General features: G+C 37.4%; 1 pseudogene; it reads left to right on the top strand.

The window, feature by feature from the left end:
- Positions 1 to 22,335, top strand: part of LOC100068575 (RNA-binding motif protein, X-linked 2 pseudogene) — a 123,788-nt pseudogene that overhangs the window by 41,216 nt on the left and 60,237 nt on the right.

Here is a 22,335-nt window from a genome sequence, read left to right as displayed (position 1 = left end):
AATCCATGAGAGGGCCTTCATGTGTCTTATTTAACACTGTATCCCCAGGCTCAGAATATCCTGGCACTAGAAGGTACGCAGTAAACATTTATTGAAGGAACATGTGAAGAGAGGAAAAAGAGAAGGGAGGGGAAGATGAAATCAAGGAAACAGATAAAGGTGTTATCCTCTGGGACAAAAGGGAAGGAGGGAAAGCTGGGGAACATGCAGATAATATAGGAGGTGGAGTTTGTGAGTGGTGGTTGCTATTTTCTCTGTGAGGTAGGAGGCTAGGCCATCTGTTAAAAATGAGTGGGTGAGTCCAGCTAAGTGATTTCAGGAAGAATGGTGAAGGTTTGTAACAGCTACTGACGTAAATAAATATGTTTATTTACTTGAGATGAAAATACTGGACAATGCTGACAATGCATGAAGTGTGAAAATTATTTCATTCGAGATTGTTTAAAGAAAGATTTACAGAACATAAACCAGTGGATCACTGGATACAGTTAATCTTTGATAAGATTAGGGATTATGCTTAAAACCTGAATATAAATTTGTTTACAGATTATCCAGAGCAAAGCTGCCTACCTGTTTTGTATATTACACAACCTCAGGCACTGTGGTAATCTTTCTCCATGAAAGATTCTGTGTTAATATATTAGTAGCTGTGGCATTATGCAATGAGGACTTCATCATTTGGGTAAAATTATGGAAGAAAGAAATTGTCCTTAATTCTCTGATTCAGCAAACAAGTCTTATTTAAAGTTTTAAGTCTTTTATGAAGAAAACATAAGTGAATGAATTCTATGTGAATACTTAAATAAATTGTATAGACTGAGACTGGCTTGAATATGTAGATTTTGTGATATTGAACATCATAAAGACTTCTATGGCAATGAAGAACTGTTTGCTTAATATTTTAATATACTGTCAAGGCATGTACTTTTGATTAATTACCCGTTTCCAGACTGGATCCAAGTAACCGTGGACGTCCCTGCACTCATTCATTCAAGGAATTTTTATCAAACACTTGCGGAATGCTGGGGACATAGTAAAGACCAGAATGGCATGGTTTTCCTGACCTCATGGAGATGTGTAAATGAATATTTCCATTAGCCTCACCATGAGCTCTTCCCAAATTTTACCCATGAACCGCAGTTTCCTACCTCTTCACAATTTTATTAAGAGTCCATGGCGAATTGGGCTCATCAGTTATTTGCCCATATCTCATTTCGCCATGATCATGTGGGAAAAAGAAGGATGTGAGCAAGTCACAATTTTATTGGTTGAAAGAACCTACTAATGTCAAGATTAAAGATTTTATGTTGTGTGAAAGGCTGTGTGAGAGAAGCGGACAGTGGAACCCACGTTTGGTGGGCCAGTGGCAACATTATAAAATGTGAAGGAAACGTATTTGACTTTTTAAGTACAATGATCTGCAGTGTACAGTCATGCGCTGCGTAACAACAAATCACATATACAGTGTTGGTTTCCTAAGATTAGTACCATATAACCTAGGTGTGTAATAGGCTATACCATCTAGGTTTGTGTCAGTACAGTCTATGATGTTTGCATAACGATGAAATCGCCTAACAATGCATTTCTTAGAATGTAGCCCCATCGTTAAGTGACACATGACTGTACGTACGTTTTTGGGATGCTATCCATTAGCCTGGTGCAATTCAGAGGTAATGCAAGGAACGTCATTGCCTGTGGGTCTCTTTGATGATCTCTGTATTATGATTTATATTGTAGTGGGTTCTGTGAGGACAGAAGCTCTTCCAGGGAGATAAGATACGAATCTTAGCTTTAAGCACATACTTCCGCACCCCCACCCCCCAATATGGAATGGCTCTGGAATTCCATGCTTCAGGTGGGAGGCGAAAGTTTTAATTTATAATTTTGTGTTCTTATTAGAGAGCAGGGAGTCGAGATTGGGAAATCTTTATTTCTCAGTTAGTGTATGACAATCAATATTTCCTTTTGTAAACAGCCATATTTACCAAGATAATTTAATTTTACAATAATTACTTTTTGTCATTGAACTGTGTGTATAAATAAAAAATAAGTTATAGATCAAAAGGTCCTTTATATATATATAAAGTAAGGAAATCCTTTATTTGGTGAATGCTACAAATTATTATTTTTTAATTGTGGTAAAAAACATATAACATGAGATCTACCCTCTTTACAAAATTGTAAGTGTACAGTGCAGTATTGTTAATTATAAGCACAATGTACAGTAGAACTATCTAGAACTAATCCATCTTGCATGATTAAGACCAAATATATACTTTTTATAAATCACCATATCACAAGTCTTATGAGGGTTCTCTTGTATATGATGTCTCTTTTTGCTTGCCACCTTCAAAATTCTATCTTAGTCTTTGACTTTTTACAGTTTGATTGAAAATATGTCTCTGGTTGGATTTCTTTGGATTCATTTTCGTCGGAATCTCTTGGACTTCTTGAATCTGGATGTTCATTTTCTTCCCAGATTTGGGATGGTTTGGGCCATTATTTGTCTAAATAGCTTTCTGCTTGTTTTTCTCTGCTTTCTTCTTCTGGGACTCCCATAATGGGTATATTAGTCAGCTTGATCATGTCTTATAAATCCCTTTTGTTTCATATTCTTTTTCATTATTTTTTCTTTTTGTTCCTGTGATTGGATAATTTGAAATGACCTCTCTCCAAGTTCACTTATATGTTCTTTTGATTGATAAATCTGATGTTGAACCCCTCTGGTGGATTTTTCAGTGCAGTTATTGTATTCTTCAGCACTAAAATTTCTATTTGGTTCTTTTTAAATATTTTCCATCTCTTTTTTGATACTCTCATTTTATTCATGCCTTATTTTCTTGGGCTCACTGAGCATCTTTATGATGGTTATTTTGAATTCTTTTTCAGGTAATTCATGTACCTCTGTTTCTTTAGGTTTGTTTTCTGGAGACTTCTTTTGTTCCTTTGATTGGACCATGTTTCCTTTTTTCTTCATGCATTCTGCAACTTTATCTTGGGATTTTTGCACTTGAAAAAGCAGCTACCTCTTCCAGTCTTTACAGACTGGCTTCGTATACAGCACAAGATTTTCACCAGTCAGCCCAACTAGAGATTCTGAGGGCCTCTGAAACCAGTTGGTGGGCAGTATGACTTCTTTGGGCCTGTGTGTACAATTTCTCAATTGCTGCTTTCTTTTTCAGTAGCTTATAATCTTTTACTCCCTCTGGTGTCTGTCTGTGGCACTGAAAGTTCTCTAGTTTTACAGAAGCAAGCTGCCTAGCTCTCCCTTATTCTCAGTGGCCACTAGGAATGCAGAGTATACTGGCTCTCTCTCAGTGCTCTGAGTCAGATACCAGTCCCTCTGGCAGTCCTCTGAAAAGTCAGAGCATTGGACACTCACTCCATTCTTCTCTCTTCCTCCCAAGGGAGAAACCTCAAGTTGTGCACATTCTCTCAATCATGCTGTGCTGTCCCAGCCATAGCAAGCCACCTATCTCTTTCCTATGTTCTGAGCAGTCCTCAGATGTTCAAACTACATTGATTCTGTCAGTGCCCCAAGTGAGGCAAGACAGAAACCAGTCCCTTGGGCAGTCCTCCAAAAAGCTGGAATTCCAGACACATACTCTGCTCCCCTCCCTCCCTCCTGAAGGAGAATGCTCAGGTTATGCCGCTTCTCCTAGTTGGGCTGAGTTGTGCTGGCTGCGACAAGCCATCCACCACTTTCCTTTGTTTTTAGAGGTCCCCAGGCATGCAAACTATACTGGTTTGGTCAGTCTTCCAAGTGAGGTGAGACAGAAACCAGTTCCTCAGGCAGCTCTCCAAAAAGCCAGAACATTTGAGGCATGCTCCACTCTTTGCTTTCCCCATGAGGTAGTAATCTTGGGCTGGGACATTGTCTCCTGGCATTGAGCTGTGCTGACTTGGGGAAGCATCTAATGTGGGTAAAGTGAAATTACTGTTCTTACCTGTTTCAATGCGGCTGTTCTCAGATTTGTTCTCACTTGGGACACTGCAACTTCTTAGCTGAATTCTGGAATTTTCATAAAGGCATTTTGGCCTATGTGTCACTGTTAAATCAGTGTTTCTATGGGTAAATGAGGGCCAGGTCATCTTGCTATCATTCTTATTACAAATTAGTTTGAAATGTTTCAATATATTAATAATTAACTTTATTCAGATTTCTTGTGTCATTGAGAAACTATCCATCAAGACTCTGACTTGAAAACATGTAGGTAGCCAGTGTCATCAAATACTCAAGAAGCTAGCCCTTCTGGAAAAATACTTTATCATCAATTATTAGTGTCTAACTGTGCAGTCTCTCTCTTGATTCTAGGAAAGTCATATTTACATTGAAATACAGTTCATAGATAGGATATTAGAAGGTAAAAAGTGGGCTGTGCTCTGAGCTCTTCTCTTGGAAGCTTTAATCCCAGCAATTTGGAGTGACTGCTTGTTGTTCTGAAGCATCTCTTCCCCAGAAGAAGATGGTTGAGGATTGAGGTGATGGGGAAGACACGTTTGGGAGAGGGGATTTTCACTTAGGGATGGTATAGATAAGATTTCAGCAACATATTTCCAACCTCTCTTTAATGTGCACTATGAGATTTTTGTCATCATTTTGGTGGAAAAAAATTTTATTTTTATATCCAGATAGTCAGTATAGGAGGAAATTTTAAAATTTTATTCTTTCTCCCTTCTCCTTTGCTCTCCTTCTCTTGGTATTCTCCATATTTGTTTTCCTTTAAACTTATCAGTCTACTTGTTGCCATCTCTTCCTGTTGATGCTTTCATGCATTTTGTATTGTCTCTTGTAGAATGTCATGCATGCACTATTTACTAATTCTACTTTGTCTTCCTTCTCTGGTGACCACTGTTTTCTTTTTCTCCTTTATCTGACCATCCCTTTCTTCCCTTTGGAATAAATCCTTACTGCTTACAAAGAGTGTCTTGAATGCTAAATCTATATTTTAGGCACTGATTTTTAAACAGAATCCAAAGGTTGCATTTGAGGCTGGCCTGACTGTGTATCTACCATATGCCACTGAAATAATCCATTGTTTATAACTGTTTTATTGTGTTCTTATACAGTTTTATACTGTGTGGGTGTGATCTGGCACTGTTAGCTTATCCACTTCAAAATTAACCAAGCCAGCTGGAGGAGTGTAATTTAGAGGGGTAGCACATGGGTTTGTGAATGCTGACATCTTGAGTGTGCTCTCAGGGTGTCTCTTATGTTTCTTTATACCCTAGTTTCACCTAAATAAAGCACGAAAATTAAAATACATATCCACATCCACTCCCCCACATATGCACAAAAATCTTTGCATTGTTCAGTTTTCACTGAAATATCAAGAAAATGAAAACAATAGTATATGAAGTTCCTTTAAATCATAGCAAGTATGTGGTATTAAAGTATATTCAAGCATAGTGTGGTATCTAAATAATGTCTTGATGGTTATTTCCAATATACTTTTTCATGTGTTTTTCTCTTTTTATTGTCAAATATTTTATTTGTTCAATTCTGTCCCTCCCTTCCTCTGTCCTTTCGTTTTTCCCTTCCTTGCCTTCCTTTCTTTCTTCATTCTTCTCTTTCATCTACAAATACTATGGAGCATCAACTGTGAGCCAGAGATTTCAGTGATGAATAAAATGGGCAAAGAGATGTTTTATAGGAGGGACACACACATATGTAAGCACATAAATAGTGAGAAAGATATGATTTTTCATAGTGGTAAGTTTTATAAAGAAAAGTCACAGTTAAATGATAGAGATAGATGGATGAGGATGGGGTGACTATTTTCCTATAGAAAGTCAAGTAAGACATATCTGAGGAGGTGGCATTGCACTGACACCTGAATGACAAGAAATAGCCAATCACAGAAGGACCTGAGGCTCAGTATTCTAGACGACAAACAGCAGATATGAGCTTTGTAGAGTTTAAGGAACATAAAGTGAGCCAGAAACAGTGAATGAGGGGAAAAGTGGAAGGACGTGACTTCAGAGAGATAGGCAGGGTTCTGTTCACGTAGGGTGATGGAGGTCATGGGGAATGGGTTAGATTTTATTCCAATTGTAGCAAGGAACTATTGGAGAGATTTAAGCAGGGAAGTGATAGGGTTTGATTAATGTTTTAAAAAGGTGTTTATAGCTGCTACATAGCAAGTGAGGAATGCAAAGAATGGAAGCAAGAACTGAGAAACTCAAGCACAAAGACCTTAAAACATTTTGTCCTATATTGCAAAGTGAGTCACAGAAGTAGAACCCTTGTCTTCTGACTCAAACTTTCCTGGTTTATTAAGTTGAAGATATACCTTGTGACCTCATCATTTTATATTTATTTTTCTATCGTTTTGTTCTCGAGGCATGATGTTCCTTCCTATCTTCTCAGATTATTCTAGCAGTTACTCAATTGTCTTTTAATTTATTCTTCTCATGGACTGACCTTGCTAGGTTATAGAAGCATGTTGTGCTGTCTTTATTAGAGTGTGCCCTTTAGTGAGGCTATGCTTAGTGCATGTGTTGTATCTTTAACTAAATGTAAAAATATCATTCTAGGATAAAACTGAACAGATTAATACCTTCCCTACTGAGTGAGTGCACTGAGAAATAGGGCAATAGTGGAGGAAAACTAATTCTTAGTGCTTACCACTGCTTTTCATCAATGACTTCCACTGATTCTATTTAATTTTCCGGGGGAAAAATGATTACTTTTGTGAAACAACTCTTGTCTGGAGAAATTTGGGTGTACGTGTGTCCTAATTTGTGCATAGTTTAAAAAGTGGAAATTTTAGATGAAGAGTGGATATTATGTAGCCATCTTAAAGTAGACCAGAATAAAACTGTTACCAATATCCTCATTTATTATTTTTTGCATTGATTTGTTTATTGATTCATTTCTTCATTCAATAAATCTTAATGGAGTAATTTGTGTGTGCCAGGAATGGATACTCTCTCATATCTTTGACTTTGGAAGTGCTAATTTTTCTTCGTTTGTTGATTTCCTATTCCTTTGGATAATTTACTTTCCTGACGTTGTTTATTCTAACAATTTAGTTACGGTGTCCTTTTCTGCATATTTATGCTAGATTAAGCATTTTAATCATGTTTCTCTCCTGTGAATTTTTTCCTCTGCTTCTCTGGCTCCTATCTCCACACTCTTCTTCCTTTGTTGAAACCACTTGATCTTGCCTGCGCATTCTAGTCCAGCGCATTCCCTGGAACTTGGCCTGCCCTTAGTCTGGGAGTATTTAAGGAATCTTTTTCGAGTAACTTGTGGGACATGACATCAAAAGTTAACCTTACTCCTAGTCCTGCTGTGGTTTTTTTGCTTTTGATTTGTAATGATAATGCTTTTTCCAGTGACCAGTTCTCCACTTAAAATCCTACTTTTCTCCCAAGTAAGGACATTTCATTATGCTGGGAATCCTAGCCTTGACCCAGTATCCCATATCTGGGCCAGTCTTCTCTGTCTAGTGTCTGAGCATTGCTTACTTTGGACACTTCTGTCTCTATGTTTGCTTTGCCCCATAGGATATCAGCTCAGGCGATGGGAAAGTTCCTCCTGCCTGTATAAGACAAGAGAGATTCTATGGTTTGTCAGACATTTTCGTCTCCTACTCATGGGAACTCACTATAGTCTGCTCATTTTCCCAGTACCTCACAATATGTACAGACATCTCTAAGGTCACATGTAAGTTTGTGTTTGGCGTATCCAATGGTCATTCATCAGAAGCCAAGATCTGTTTTAATCCTCAGCACACTTGTCTTATCTAACCCAGTTTTTTGCTGGTTCTCATCTCTCCTCTGCTTTCTTCATGGGCTTCCTCCATATGACTCATCCGGTAAATGTTGGTGTTTCTCAGTATTCTATTCTTGAATCATTTGTCCTTTTAAATACTCAGTGGGTGATCTTGTCCACACTCATGTTTCACCTGCCATATATCCCCGCCTTAATCCTCATGCTCTGGATTCATATATCCAATGTTCTGTCAACCATTCATCATCACCCTAATCCTAATATTTTGAAAACTGAATGTATCATCATCTTTCGCAATTGCTCCTTTTCCTAAACTTTCTGTTTAATCATCTTTCTCTCCCACAGTTCCATATCTCCCCAGCTGTAAGTTCTGATAATTTTAGTTTTAAATACTTCTGGACATTTTCTGCTCCTTTCTCTTTTATCTCCCCTACCTCAATTCTGGCTGGGCCATCACAACAGTCTTCTTACTGGTCTATCTGCCTCTAGTTTGTGACCTTCAAGCCCATCCTCTAAGGAATTTTACAGACATGTATGTAAGATGTCAGTAATACTAAATCAGGCTATTGCAAAACCTTTTTGCAACTTCTCATTATCTACAGAAAAATTCAGACTCTTTTGACGATATATACAAGTCATCCATGATCTTATCTCTCCAGCCTCATCTCTTATCATTCACTGCCAGTAACACTGAACTACTTGTAGTTTTCTGTAACTTTCCCCTCATGTTTCTGTCTTTGGTCCTGTAGTCCCATTTACCTGGAGACTTCCCCTCCCCTGCCTGATCTCCCCCTTTCACCTGCCCCCATTGTCAGCCATCTACTGTTCCTCTTCAGCTTGATGTCATTTTCTCCATTTCTTCTAGCATGACCACTATGACACTGGCATTACTGTCCAACCTCTCCCTGCCATGCTGAGTTAGATGTCCTTCAGCTGTACTCCAAGGTACTGTGTGCACATCTGTGTTGTCTTCATTATCTGTTTCTGTGTCATAACTTATTGTGCATTCCCAGTGGTACTTGGCTTACCACTAATCACAAAACACGACTCAGTGTGTTGCTTGATTTTCAAGTAAGTTTATTTCAGTAAGGAGGCAAGATGAATGCTGTTAGTCTCTCGGTCCTGATTTTTCTCATTCTTAAGCATTTTACTAAATATTTGGAGAATAGTTGTATTGGGAGATTTATTTTCTATGTGGAAGAGGCAGTTTACAAAACCTTAAGTAAATAAAAGTGAAATCTTCTAAGTGATATAAATCTTGTTTCTTTTTTAAGCCCATATTTCCACCTACCAAAATTAATAAATACTCATCATAGAAGATGACTAGTCTTCTGAGAATTATTTTAATTTCAAAGGAATTGAAAGGATGTAACGTTTCTTGAAACATTTGTTTTTATTCTTAATTGTGCTGTCAATTTATTGTGTGGTCTTGGATGACTTGCTTAATATTCTTATTTTTTCTATTAAGTACTAATTTCTCCTAATAATTGTTGGGATTAACAGGATGTCCAACTTAGAAATTTTGCTATAGAAGCTATTTTTTTTTTGTCTGAGGAAAATTAGCCCTGAGCTAACATCTGCTGCCAGTCCTCCTCTTTTTGCTGAGGAAGATCGGCCCTGAGCTAACATCCGTGCCCATCTTCCTCTACTTTATATGTGGGATGGCTGCCACAAAACAGCTGCAGTGCATAGGTCCGCACCCGGGATCTGAACCGGTGAACCCCAGGCCACCGAAGCAGAGCACGTGAACTTAACCGCTGTGCCACTGGGCCAGGGCCAGGAATATTTTTTTGATAGTGTATCATGATTAACATATGCAATATCCATGTAAACCCTCAATTTTTTAATATTATACTATTTATTTACTAAATACCATTTTCTAGGCACTATTCTGGAATGCTTTCTGTATAATAACACACGTAATCTCGTCATAGCCAATAAAGTATTATTATCTTCATTTTACAGATGTTTACTCACGTATGCAAGCATCAAGTAACTTGGCCAAAGATACCTTGTTATGGACTAAATTGTGTCCCCTCCCAAATTCATATGTTGACGCTTTAACCTCAATGTAACTGTATTTGGCGATAGGATCTTTAAGGAAATAACTAAGGTTAAATGAGGTCATAAGAGTGGGGCCTTCATCCAACAGGACTGGTGTCCTCAGAAGAAGAAGAAGAGCTACCTGAGGATGTGTCACACTGATAAAAGGCCGTGAGAGGACACAACCAGAGGTAGCTGCCTGCAAACCGGAGAAAGAGATCTCACCAGAAACCAACCCTGCTGGCGGCATGATGTTGGACTTTCAGCTTCCAGAACTGTGAGAAAATAGATTTCTGTTGTTTGAGCCACCCAGAGTACCCTGTGGTATCTCCTTATGGCAGCACTGGGGGACTAATGTAGTACTCAACCAGCAAAGAGCAGAGTGGCATTAAACCCATAGAGCCCATTCTCAACTATTACACTGCCTTACAAAATTGCCTTGACGCTTCAGGTTCAGTGAAAGAAAGTTTATAGTGATATGTTAATCAATTTAGCTGCTTAACTTCGTATTTATATTTTAAATGAATATTTTCTTTTCAATAATTATTTAATGTTTCCTGGTAAACAATTTTGGACTGTTTACTAAATTCTTTAAAAAATATCCATGCCCTCTGACATAAGAATGTTTATAGGCTTTGGTCCTCCTTCTAAAGTTAGATCCTTAAAAGGTAATCAAAAAGTTTAAAAAAAAGTTAATATTTAATTATCTGAATACTTAAATAGTTACTCAATGAATATAGTGTAACTATTAAACCCCATTGTTGGAGACTATTTTATGATATGAAAGATGCTTATAATTTTGTATTTAAAAGGATGCAAAAATATTGTATATATAGAACCATCCCAATTTTGATAAATTAGCCACCTACGTATATGCATAGACATATGTATCTAGAGATATTAAACCTGACATACATATACTATGCGTATATGTGTATGCATGTACCCATATATCCATACATAGATGCATGGTGAAAAGAATGATGGGAAATATTCCAACATATTAATGGTAGTTATCTCTGGTGGTGGATTATGGGTGATCATATACTTTTTGTATTTCTCATTGAATGTAAGTAGCATGCTTACATAGTTTTTTCTAATTAAAAAAAATCCCAAGAGATATTATTTGAAAAAATTATTAGCAAATTCAGCAGCTTTCCTGAGTAAAGTTTGCATTCCTCTAACTAGACCACTCAGTTTATTGTCACACAGCATCAGGCTGCTCTAGGTTCTCGAGTTCGGGAACAATTATAGTTCCTTATTATCTCCAATGAAGATTGTCTTTAAAACTAAACCCAAGTGGGTGCTTCTGTGTTATTTTCTCCTTCAGACTGTGCAGACTGCAGGTGGCAGGGTCCCCCAGTGTTATCTGCTTGGATGGTCTGTTACCCAGAAATCCTAGCTGCTGTGATGCTAAGGATGACAAAGAGAGACTTAAATGATGGATGCCTATGAATGCCTGCATTTTTCCTGGTTCTTCTGAGTGTGGTATTAGCCATTTCGCATTTTAATAGACTTAATATCTATTATTTTAATATTTGGATTAATTATTTAGAGAAAGGATCTATGGAAGAAGAACAGATATATCACATTTAAGAATTTAAGAATGTAGTTTTCATGGTTCTAAACTCTAGAAAACAAGTTCTGTACAGCTTTTTTAATGCGTTCCTTTCAGAGATAATGTAAAGGTGGGTGTCTTACTCCTTGATTCTTCTGTATGGTGTGCACAGAAGCAAGTATATAGTTTTTATTTTTTTTTAATTCTACGAAGTATTACTTGAAGAAACTTAGCCTTTGTGTCTGCTCATCTCTGACATTTTAAATTCTCAACCTTAATGATGCTTTAATATAGGTAAAAAAAAATTCTACAGTACTGTAAAAACGGAATAAGAGAGCAAAAAATTAAAATAAAATAATATAAAGAAATGGACAAGGAAATGAAAATAGGCTGGAGAGAAAATGGGGTGTGAGTGCGGGATGTGTAAGAGTAATCTCTAAGAATCTAGCTCTGAAATCACGTGGTTCAGTGTACTATGTACAGGTGACTGGAAAGGTCATGTATTTTGTGTTAACCAGGAAAATTCAACGTGGCTGTGGAGCCAGTTTTCGTCTCTTCCTTTCTCTCCCAGTAAATACATATATCTATAGTGTTTATTATATTGGAAGAGAAAGGAAAAAAAGAGAGAAACCCATTCCTCATTTTAACGCTCCTTGTTTCTAAGTATTCTACTGATGACTCCTATAATTAACTAAAAAAAAATCAAGGGATGGAAGGGGAAATCATGAGATCCTTCAGCCATTTCACAGCTCAGTTATATAAATGGGTTTTCTTCTTAAATTAATTGGCTAGGGAAGACTCATTCAAGAAAAGCATAATGGGTCAAATCTCTCCATGAAAAACTCAGGTTAACTGCATGGTTTTGAGCTTCTGGGAAACTTGTCGAAATAAATATATTGCTCCATATCGCATTATCTGTTGGAAAAATCTAGCAGTAAGGAGTAGCCTCTTTGAAGCAAATTTTCAGATAAAAACAAGTATTTAAATACAAAGGGCTAGAAGCGGGATATATAGGAGAAGGCTATGTCGAACCTATTTGCACTCTTGTTTCTTCACATTTTTCCATTCAGTCATTCAGTATATTTATTTGAGTGTCTGCTAGGTGTTAATCACCTCTTATTCTGTATTTTATTTGGCTATATTACATTAGACTTTACTTCATAACTTGAAATATTTGAGGTAGGATGTATTAATTGGAAAAGGGATTTAAGTAGGAGAGCTGGATAAAGCATGTGTTAACTGGTCACATGCAGCTCACCTGGTGTACAGTGAGCACAGCACACAATAAAATATTTCAGTCAGTGAAAGTGACTTAGATTAGTAGAGAGTAGAGAAAGAGCACACATAGAATTATTTGTTGTGTAAAAATTCTGTGGTCAAATCAAACAAGCGTTTTTTCCCCCCATGGAATATCTATTAAGACATGGGGATAGCTTTATCACATAGAATTGTTCTTTGCAATGGGAATTTCAAGGAGATTTTAGCTAGAACACAGGCAGGAAGGTAGCAGAAACCTCTAGGAACTGGGAACTAATAAGAATACCTTTTGTGTACTTTACAAAATGAGTTTACACTTATGGTCTCAACAACACTATGAGGTAGGCAATAAGGAAGCTAAGCCAGAGATTTTAATTAGGGGGAGCAGCATGGGGTAATTCAGTGTTTTTTAAATTGTATTCTAGATCTCAGGTTTATTATGCACGCATACCACCTGGGGATCTAGTCACATGGTGGATTTTTTTTTTTTTTTTGAGGAAGATTAGCCCTGAGCTAACTACTGCCAATCCTCCTCTTTTTGCTGAGGAAGATTGGCCCTGAGCTAACATCCGTGCCCACCTTCCTCTACTTTACATGTGGGATGCCTACCACAGCATGGCTTTTGCCAAGCAGTGCCATGTCTGCACCCGGGATCCAAACTGGTGAACCCTGGGCCGCTGAGAAGCAGAACGTGCAAACTTAACCTCTGTGCCACCCGGTCAGCCCCACATGGTAAATTTTATTCAGTGACCCTGGGGCTGGGGTAGAGCTGAGATTCTGTATGGCCACCGTGCTGCCAGGTGATGCTGATGGCCACTTTGAGGAAGGGCTTTGGAAGTTCTAGGACTCGGAGTTGTAACTGCGTCGAGGCTAGGATGGGAGGTGTGAAGAGGTCCAGTGGAAGTCCTTGAGGCTCTGGCATTACTTTGATCTGATCCTATATTGAAATTGCACACTGGATTTTATTTGAAGATTTTTTTTTTTTTTTCTGCTGAGGAAGACTCACCTTGAGCCAACAGCCACTGCCAGTCGTCCTCTTTTTTGTTTGTGAGCCACTGCCACAGCATGGCCACTGACAGACAAGTGGTGTAGGTCTGCGCTGAAGTGGAGCATGCTGAACTTAACCACTGAGCCACCAGGGATGGCCCTGAAGAATGCTTTCTGCTGCTAAAATTTCTTTTCTCTTAGCCATTGGTTTCAAAGTGTTGAAAAGAAAGCCCCACTGTAGCAGTGTGTATCCTCCTTCTCACAGGATCTGTTTGCTCTTCTCTAAGGTAAGTGAAATCAAAGAAAAAATCTCCAAGGTAACTGCAATACTGTAATTTTGATATTTTTACAGTGAAACTGCTAGTAAGTGGTAGAAGCAGAGGTTGGAGCCAGCTCTTTTGGATCCAGGGAGCTCGTCACTATACCACATGTTATTCTAATACTTCAGAGGTTGGAAAACGAATATGGCCCTTTCGTTCATGGTGAGTAGTGGAGGAATCACTGGCCTTGCTAGAGGATTTCATGAAAAAAATTCGAGTGTAATAGCGCATCCTGGAGCAGAGAGTGTGGTGAGAGGGGAGAAGGATCTGCCCCTTCCTATTTGTAGGTGATTCTTGAGCATCTGGGCAAATACAGGATTAGTGAGTCAGAGAATTCAGAACTGGAAGGGATCTGGAAGTTTGTCTCCTTTGAACGTATTATTACAGTCGCAGAAGTTAAACAACTAGTCCCAAGGTCATTCACATAGTTAGGGGCAAAATGTGGACTGGGCCTTGGATCTCCTGCTGCTTTTATGAATATTTCTGCACGTTTTTTCTTTCTATACAGACCTCCTCCCAGGAGCAGAGCAGCAGATAGTGGGGCCAAGAGAGGCCCAAGAACACCCACTGGGGACCTAACGTCGACCACATTGCGCAAGTCCTGTTTATCCTTCACTGTGGAAATCACATCATCATGGAGGCTTCAGATTCTTTTGTGATCGTGTATTCTGGTGCAAGAACCCCTTGCTGGGATACTGGGTAAAGGGTAGAATTTCCTGATAGGGGGATGTGAAACCATGGTTAAAATAAGAGATGACATTGAAGGCGCTTTCATGAACACAATCAAAAAATTCTTGAAATTCAATAACAAAAATATTTATTAATATACTTATTATTTTAGCAGAGTAGTCTGTATTTATTGAGAACTTAGTATGTAGTAGACTGTTCTGTGTGCTTTAGACGTCTTATATCTTTTAATTTTCAAGTGCATGCAATTTCCAGTCTGTGTGTTGCTAGAGTGATGGCTGAAAGAGATGGAAAAGGCAGCCCACAAAAAAGCCTCTGCCACTTCCAGATTGATTTTTCATTGAATTTGCAGTTGTTTGACTTAATGCACCAAGCCATCTGGTTTCTTGGGCATCCTGTGGACACACAACTTGGCCAGGTCACTTTAGACCTCTCACTTTTTATTTGATCTTACGATGTAAAGCCTGTGAATGACTCTCAGGGCTGCGTTTCCTCTGTAAGACACATAGAACTATTCAAAACATAGCAGTAGTTTCTGTTTCTGTTCTCCATTCCACTTGGGGAACAACAAGTGTAAACAATAAAGGGAATCGTATTTTAGCTTACTAATTCTCAGTGCAGTACTTTTGATATTAATGGTTGAAGCGGTCTAGATGTCGCTGTTGTCATTGTAGTTCCATTTTAATTTTTGTTTTTAAGGGAGTATCAAGGTTCACTTTAAGGGACCAAAATAATTGCTTTCTTAGATATATCCTGAAGTTTCCTTTCTAATCCATGATTGATATATCAGCTACAAATGTTAAACCCTAAATATCTACTGTCTGTTTCCTCTGGAGGAAAGAATTCTATGAGGTTGATAACCACTGTGTAAAGTACATTACTAACCTGTCAATATGTCTATGTTCTCTCTAGTACCCTGAGTGTTAGGGAATGTGTCTTCTTTCCATCAAAGTCACTCTATACAGAGATTACATATGATATGCTAGGGACTAGGGATTCAGCGCTGTATACAACAGATGATCCTCCCCTCATGGAGGTGACATTCTAGGGGGAGGATATGCATTATGGTTTTATGGACATGGATCCCATTCTTCTTAGTCTTCTGTCTCATTCAGTTTTCCTCTTTGATAATAAGATCTATCTTCTCCATGAAAATTCCCCTGAAGACTTCAGAAATATTATTGATAAGACTCATTTGGAATATATACACTTGTAATTTTGTATTGTCATCTACTTTTTTATATGCAAATGTCTCTTCTCCATAGCTAGGCATGATAGTGTTTCTACTCATAAAACTTCTGACAGTAAATGTGTAGCTTTTTTCATCCACCGAACAACCAGTTTTCCAGTTCTCTAGACACCAACTGAGCGTACTGCAATTCAACTCATTTCTGACACTAACTACTCAGAGTTAGCACAGATCCCACAAGTCAAGAGCTCAGTCCCACAAGACTGTCTCACTTCAGATGCCAGTTGCAAGTCCCAGGTTTCCATCTGTACTTCTGACCAATGGCTGTAAATTCATGGGGCTCTCACAACTCCCTCTTCAGGCTCGATAATTTGTTACAAAGGCTCACAAAACTCATGACAACAGTTATTTACTATTATTACTTTATTATAAAGGATACAACTCAGGAACAGCCAAACAGAAGAGGGCCAGGTGTAGGAGAAGCAGCGCAGAACTTGCATGCCCTCTCGGGGCGTGCCACCCTCCCAATACCTCAATGTGTTCACCAACCTGGAAGCTCTTGGAACCCCATTGTTTAAGGGTTTCTATGGAACTTCCATTCTGGAGGCATGATTGATTGAATCATTGGCCATAGGTGACTGAACTCAATCTCTGGCCCCTCTTTCCTCCCAAAAGGTCTGGGGGGGGGGGGTGGCCTAAAAGTCTCAACCCTCTAATCACATGGTTGGTTCCTCTGGCAGCCAGCCGCCATCCTAAAGCTATCTAGGGGCCCTCCAAGAGTCACCTTATTAGTGTAAACTCAGGAATGCTTGAAAGGGGCTTTTTATGAATAACAAAAGATACTTCTGTCACTGCTATCACTCAGGAAATTCCAAGGGTTTTAGAAAATCTGTGTCAGGAACTGGGGATGAAGAGCAAATATATAGTTCTTATTCTTACACTATATTTTTAAGTTTCTAAGGGGAGGGATCACTACACACATTGTTTTATTACTTTTTATTTTGCAAATATTTACATACACAAAAATTATAAAAGAAGATAAACACATGTACCCACGACACAGCTTAAGAAATAAAACATTACCTGTGCATTTGAAGTTCCCTGTGTTCTCCTGTCTCATCATGTCCCACTTCTTCCCTGCCTCTAGAGGGAGCCACTGGTATTTACCTCCCAATGTACTTCCAACACTTTAACTACATAGACCCTTAAGCACTATATAATAATATTCTCTTGCATGTTTTTAAAGTTTATACAAATAATCTCATACCAATGTGTTTGTTCACTTGCCCTTTTCTCTCAACATTTATGTTCATGAGAATTCGCCACATTGATAAGTGTAGCTGTAGTTTATTCCTTTTCTCTGCTATATAGTATTTCATTGTTTGAACACAACACAGTCTTTTCATTCTCTTGTTTGTGAATATTTAGATTTTTTCTTATTTTCTACTCTTCTAAGTCTTTATACCCGTAATGTCTTTTGGGTAAAAGGTAGTCAGTAAATACACTGTATGATTTTTATTCCAAATTATAAGTCATCATCTATTACCTTCTTGTATGGAGATGAGTTTATCTCATTTAGTTAACTATGCTTTTCAGTTTCAGTATGTCTTTCTTAGTGAAGTGTTATAATGCCAAACCCAGCAACTTTCCCCTATGTTTTCCAGTAATCAAATTCCAAGCTGAGATCATAAACGGGAAGGGTGAGAGGTCGAGTAGAGGTGAAATTTTCAGTTGTTATAGTAAATTAAAGGTCCAAATAGAATCTGATTAAGAATAGTGCTTACCTTGTAGTGAAACATGGCTGCTGACTGCCTTTTCTGAGCACACAAACACTGCTCCTGAGCAGTCTCTCTACTACCTTCTGAACAGGTCTCATTTATAAATTTGTAAGTGAACTGCAACTTTCATGGCTCATTTTCTGTAACGGAAACTTCCAGAATTTCTTTAAATGCAGCCATCAGCTTATGGCTTTTATTAATCAGTGCTCCAGAAGACAGGCGCCCCATGGACACCAAAGGGCAAGGGAGACTGCTGCCACTCTGCTGTGCTGCGCGTGAGTGTGTGTTTAGCTTTCCTGGCATGGTTTGATTTAACCTATTGGGCAGTCCATGCAGCTGGCTTGGGAAGTCTCTCAATATTGAGTACAAACTGTGTAGAAAACATGAAAGTGCCAAGAAAAAAAATAGCTTCATCAATGACTAGTTGCCCCCTTCTCCTATATTTCCAAGTTGTGCTGCAAATCTGACAAATGTAGAAATTCAAATGCATGTGTGATTCTTTGCTGTTTGGCATTTATCTCAGCAAATGAGGAGATGATGTCATATCACAAGAGAGGTGTGAGGATAAGTGCGAGGACAAGTCATCCCTTAACAAGGGAGGATTAATGTGCTGTTCTAAAATGGAACTGTTATGTGTGCTGTCTACTCAAAAGAAGTATGAAAAGTGAACAAATGAAGCTGTCAGATAAAGTGCTAATGACATACAAAATATTGAAATAAATAGCTGATGATGCACGAAGCATCAACAGATGCGGGTGGCCCTGTGGGCTCCATTGCTCATTTCTTTCCATGTGGTTGTCCTCTTCTGAATGTGGTGTAGCTTTTGCTCCATTACTACTCTTCCAGATTGGGTCTTCAGAGTGACAAGTCAAGGAGTTGAGCAATTTTCCATTGATTATAAAGTAACAGAGATAAGAAATTAAAAGAATTAAAAAAATATAAGTCAAATCAATTATCATGGTTTATAAGGAGTATATATCATGGTTTATTGTTTTTAACTGGAAATTAAATCAGTAATAATGATTATGAAAGTGACTGACTAGCTGCTCAGAAACCTGTTCCTTTTTCTATGCACACAGTATGAACACACTTCTCAGCATTCTTTGCAGTTGAGTTAGGGCCATGTGCCTAGTTCAGACTAAGACAATGTGAATGCAAGTGTAGAAAATCAACTCTAGGCTTAGTGCCTAAATTCTCCCATGAGATCCTTCATTTGCTTGCTCTGTGTGTCTGCAAGTGAAAGACTCCAAAATGGCAGAACCACTTAACGGAAGAAACTCAGATCCCTGAGTCCTCACTTGAAGGAGAGACAGCCATGAAAGCTGCCCAATGCATGAGTATTTTCTATGAGCAAGAAATAAAGTTTTATTTTGTTAACATTGAGATATGGGTGTTAGAGCATCTAGCACTTCTGTCATAATATAGTAATCAAATAAGTTTCATTCAAACTCATATTTTTGTCTTAGAATATTTGCTATGATCTACTAGCTTTTAGATTCTTTTAATTGGGTCTTCCTACAACTGAATTGAAACAAATAGTAAGTACAATGCATTTTAAGAGGAATAGAAGATGGATTTCACTTACAGAAAAGGAAACTTACCACTCACTTGAAAGTTTTGATTTCTGTTTCTCAGAAATCTTATAGTTTCTTGTTCAGATCACTCCTTTGTAAATAATGTTTTGTAGTTTCTAGATCATTTTGACCTCTAAAATATAACAAAGTTATCAATGAGTGCTAGTTTAAATCTTTTTCTTAAGGATATAGGAAGAAATCATAAAAGACTTTAAATGGGCCAAAAAGATTATGTCTAAGCACATCCCTCTGGGTTATCTTGCTGTCTGATTCCATGGATTCTCTGTGTCTTTTGTTGTCTTTGAGCTATCTTACCATTTTTTCAGTTGTAGATAACTAATAGCAATGCAAATGATTCTTGGCTGTAGACAGACAAATGAATTTTGCCCAGTGGAAACACAATTGATCTCCTTCTCTACATCCCTCCCTCCCACAGAATAAGCAAGTTTGCATCTATTTATAAATTTATTTCAGCATTACTCCTTTTACATGTGTAGCTCTTTGATTAATCCTTTGAACCAGTTATAATATCCTACTGGTTCTGTCATTAATTGATGAATTAAAATTTTTGACATCTTCATTTTTCATTTCTTTGAAAATCGTGACTATGTCCTTCTTTTAAAATTACCCTTTAACAGTTTTGGAGGTCCCACCAAGAAGCCCAGTGGATTCCCCTGCCTTAGTCTGGTAATCCGCATTGCTGGCGAAGTGCACCTCGTAAACAGCCTACGCCCAGTCAGCTTGACTCCCAGAGGTGAATACCAAGTGGAACTATAACTTCTTGTATTTTTTTATAGTTTTTTTTCCCAGTGATTTCATGTTTTTTGTTTCTTATTTGTACATGGCCAACGGGAGTTATATACAATTGGTGGCAGCAGTTATTGGGAATTTGGTTTTATGGTCTATTTGTCATCTCTGTAGATGGTAGATAGAGATCTGTTCTCTATTGGCTAAGAGACAAGAGAGAATTTGGTTCGTTAATCTTTCTGTTTGTTGGTTGATATGTCTATTTTTCAGCTTGAATTACTTAAGAATTTTGTGCCCATTGAAGAAAAGTATAGCTCTTTGATATCTGGACTGTTGGGATTGTTGCATTTTTCTGTTTACAGTTGACTTGTGGCTAAAGTTTTAAATCTGAAGCTATAAGCACTTTGAGTCTTTTATATTTCTGTGATTTGGAAAGGCTTTTACCTCTTGTTAGTGTAAAATTTCCTCCTATAGGATATTAAATAAATTCTATAATGAAGTCTCTTAACGGAACTTTGTTCTGATTAAATTATTAACTCTTACATAAATTGAACATTACTAAAATTCTTAGAAAAATAATAAATATTAAACTTGTAATATTTTAAATGTACTAGACTTAAATAAAAATTCTTATAGAAACTAACTTGGAAATGTTTTAGGAATTCAAGTTTGCATAATAAAAGTAAGTCTTTTGTACATGAGACTAGATCAATAATTTTGGTTTAATAGAAACAGCTATGTCTTTTCCGATTTATCAATGTTAAGTAAAATATGTGTGTATTTTATTCTAGTTAGATTTGTTTTTCCTAAATTTATACAGGTACAATGATCAAATAAACCAACATTACTGTTATATAATGTTTCAGATAATTAGAAAAGTAAATTTATGTTCACCTAAATTAATTATTCTGACAAAAATTTATTTTGACAGTAATTATAATATGTCAGCTAGAAGAAAATTTCCAAGATCTGTAGTTAACTGAAATCTTGGATTGATTTTAAATTGAGTGGATAATCATTGGAGGCTTAGAAAATTTCTAAGTAATACAGTTATTGGTTACTAAGCATATTTTTGAGTCTATATACTTTATTCTCATTTGTATATGCTATCAAGAGGCTATGTGTTTGGTGCCTGTTAATGAATGTGCTCATTTTTGCCACTTTAAAAAAGTGTATAAGATATATGTGTGACTGTTGAAAATTGTGTATGTGTGTCTGTGAGCTTTACTCATCCACTAAAATGCTTGTATATGACAGTATTTTTGAGTAATTTTAATTGAAAAATATAACATATAATATTACAGATTATTTTTAAATTTTTTTCATTTTTTAATTGAGACTCATAATAGTTAAATCATCGTGAAATTTCTGTTGTACATTATTTCTTGTCTGTCACCATACAAGTGCTCCCTTTCACCCCCTCTGCCCACCCTCCACCCCGCTTTCCCTGGTAACGACTGAACTGTTTTCTTCATCTCTGTGTTTGTTTATATTCTGCATGTAAGTGAAATCATACATGGTGTTTGTCTTTCTCAGTCTGGCTTATTTCGCTCCGTGGAATACCCTCCAGGTCCATCCATGTTGTTGCAAATGGGATGATTCTGTCTTTTTTTATGCTGAGTAGTATTCCATTGTATATATATATGTATCACATCTTCTTTATCCAATCTTCGGTTGATGAACGCTTGGATTGTTTCCATGTCTTGGCTTTGTGAATAGTGCTGCACTGAACATAGGGGTGCATATGTTACTTTGGATTGTTGATTTCAAGTTCGGGTGGATGCCCAGTAGTGGGATAGCTGGATCATATGGTATTTCTATTTTGAGGAATCTCTGTACTGTTTTCCATAGTGGCTGCACCAGTTTGCATTCCCACTAGCAATGTATGAGTGTTCCCTTTTCTCTGTGTCTGTTGGCCATCTGTATATCTTCCTTTGAAAAATGCCTGTTCATATCCACTGCCCATTTTTTGATGGGGTTGTTTGGTTTTTTTTGGTTGAGTTGTGTGAGTTATTTATATGCTTTGGATATCAACCCCATGGACAGACAGTTAATCTTAACAAGCCGTTGCCCCACCCAGCTTTCTCTGTGATTATTAAATGTTATAATTAATATGAGTCATTGAAACTACACTAGGAGCAGTGTTAACAGAGAAATGCAACTGTCCATGTATTTTAGAAAAAAGAAGTGTTTTTGTTTGTAAGTAGTAGTTCTCATGCTTTTTTTTGTTTTTGGTCTCCAGAACCCATTATACTCTTATACCCTTGGGACTCACTGAGGATCCCAAGGAGCTTTTGCTTATGTGAGTTATAAATCTCAATATTTACCATATTAAGAATTAAATCATGTATTTAAAAAATCTTCGATTGATTTTAAGATTGCCGAGATGAATGCAATGTGTGCAAACATAAATAATATCTAGTATTATTATGAAATACATTATTGCCTCACAAACTT

Source organism: Equus caballus, chromosome 26 (assembly GCF_041296265.1).
Source record: "Equus caballus isolate H_3958 breed thoroughbred chromosome 26, TB-T2T, whole genome shotgun sequence".
NCBI classification, from domain to species: domain Eukaryota; kingdom Metazoa; phylum Chordata; class Mammalia; order Perissodactyla; family Equidae; genus Equus; species Equus caballus.
The sequence above is the reverse complement of the archived record's forward strand: the minus strand, read 5'-3'. Positions and strand labels throughout refer to the sequence as shown.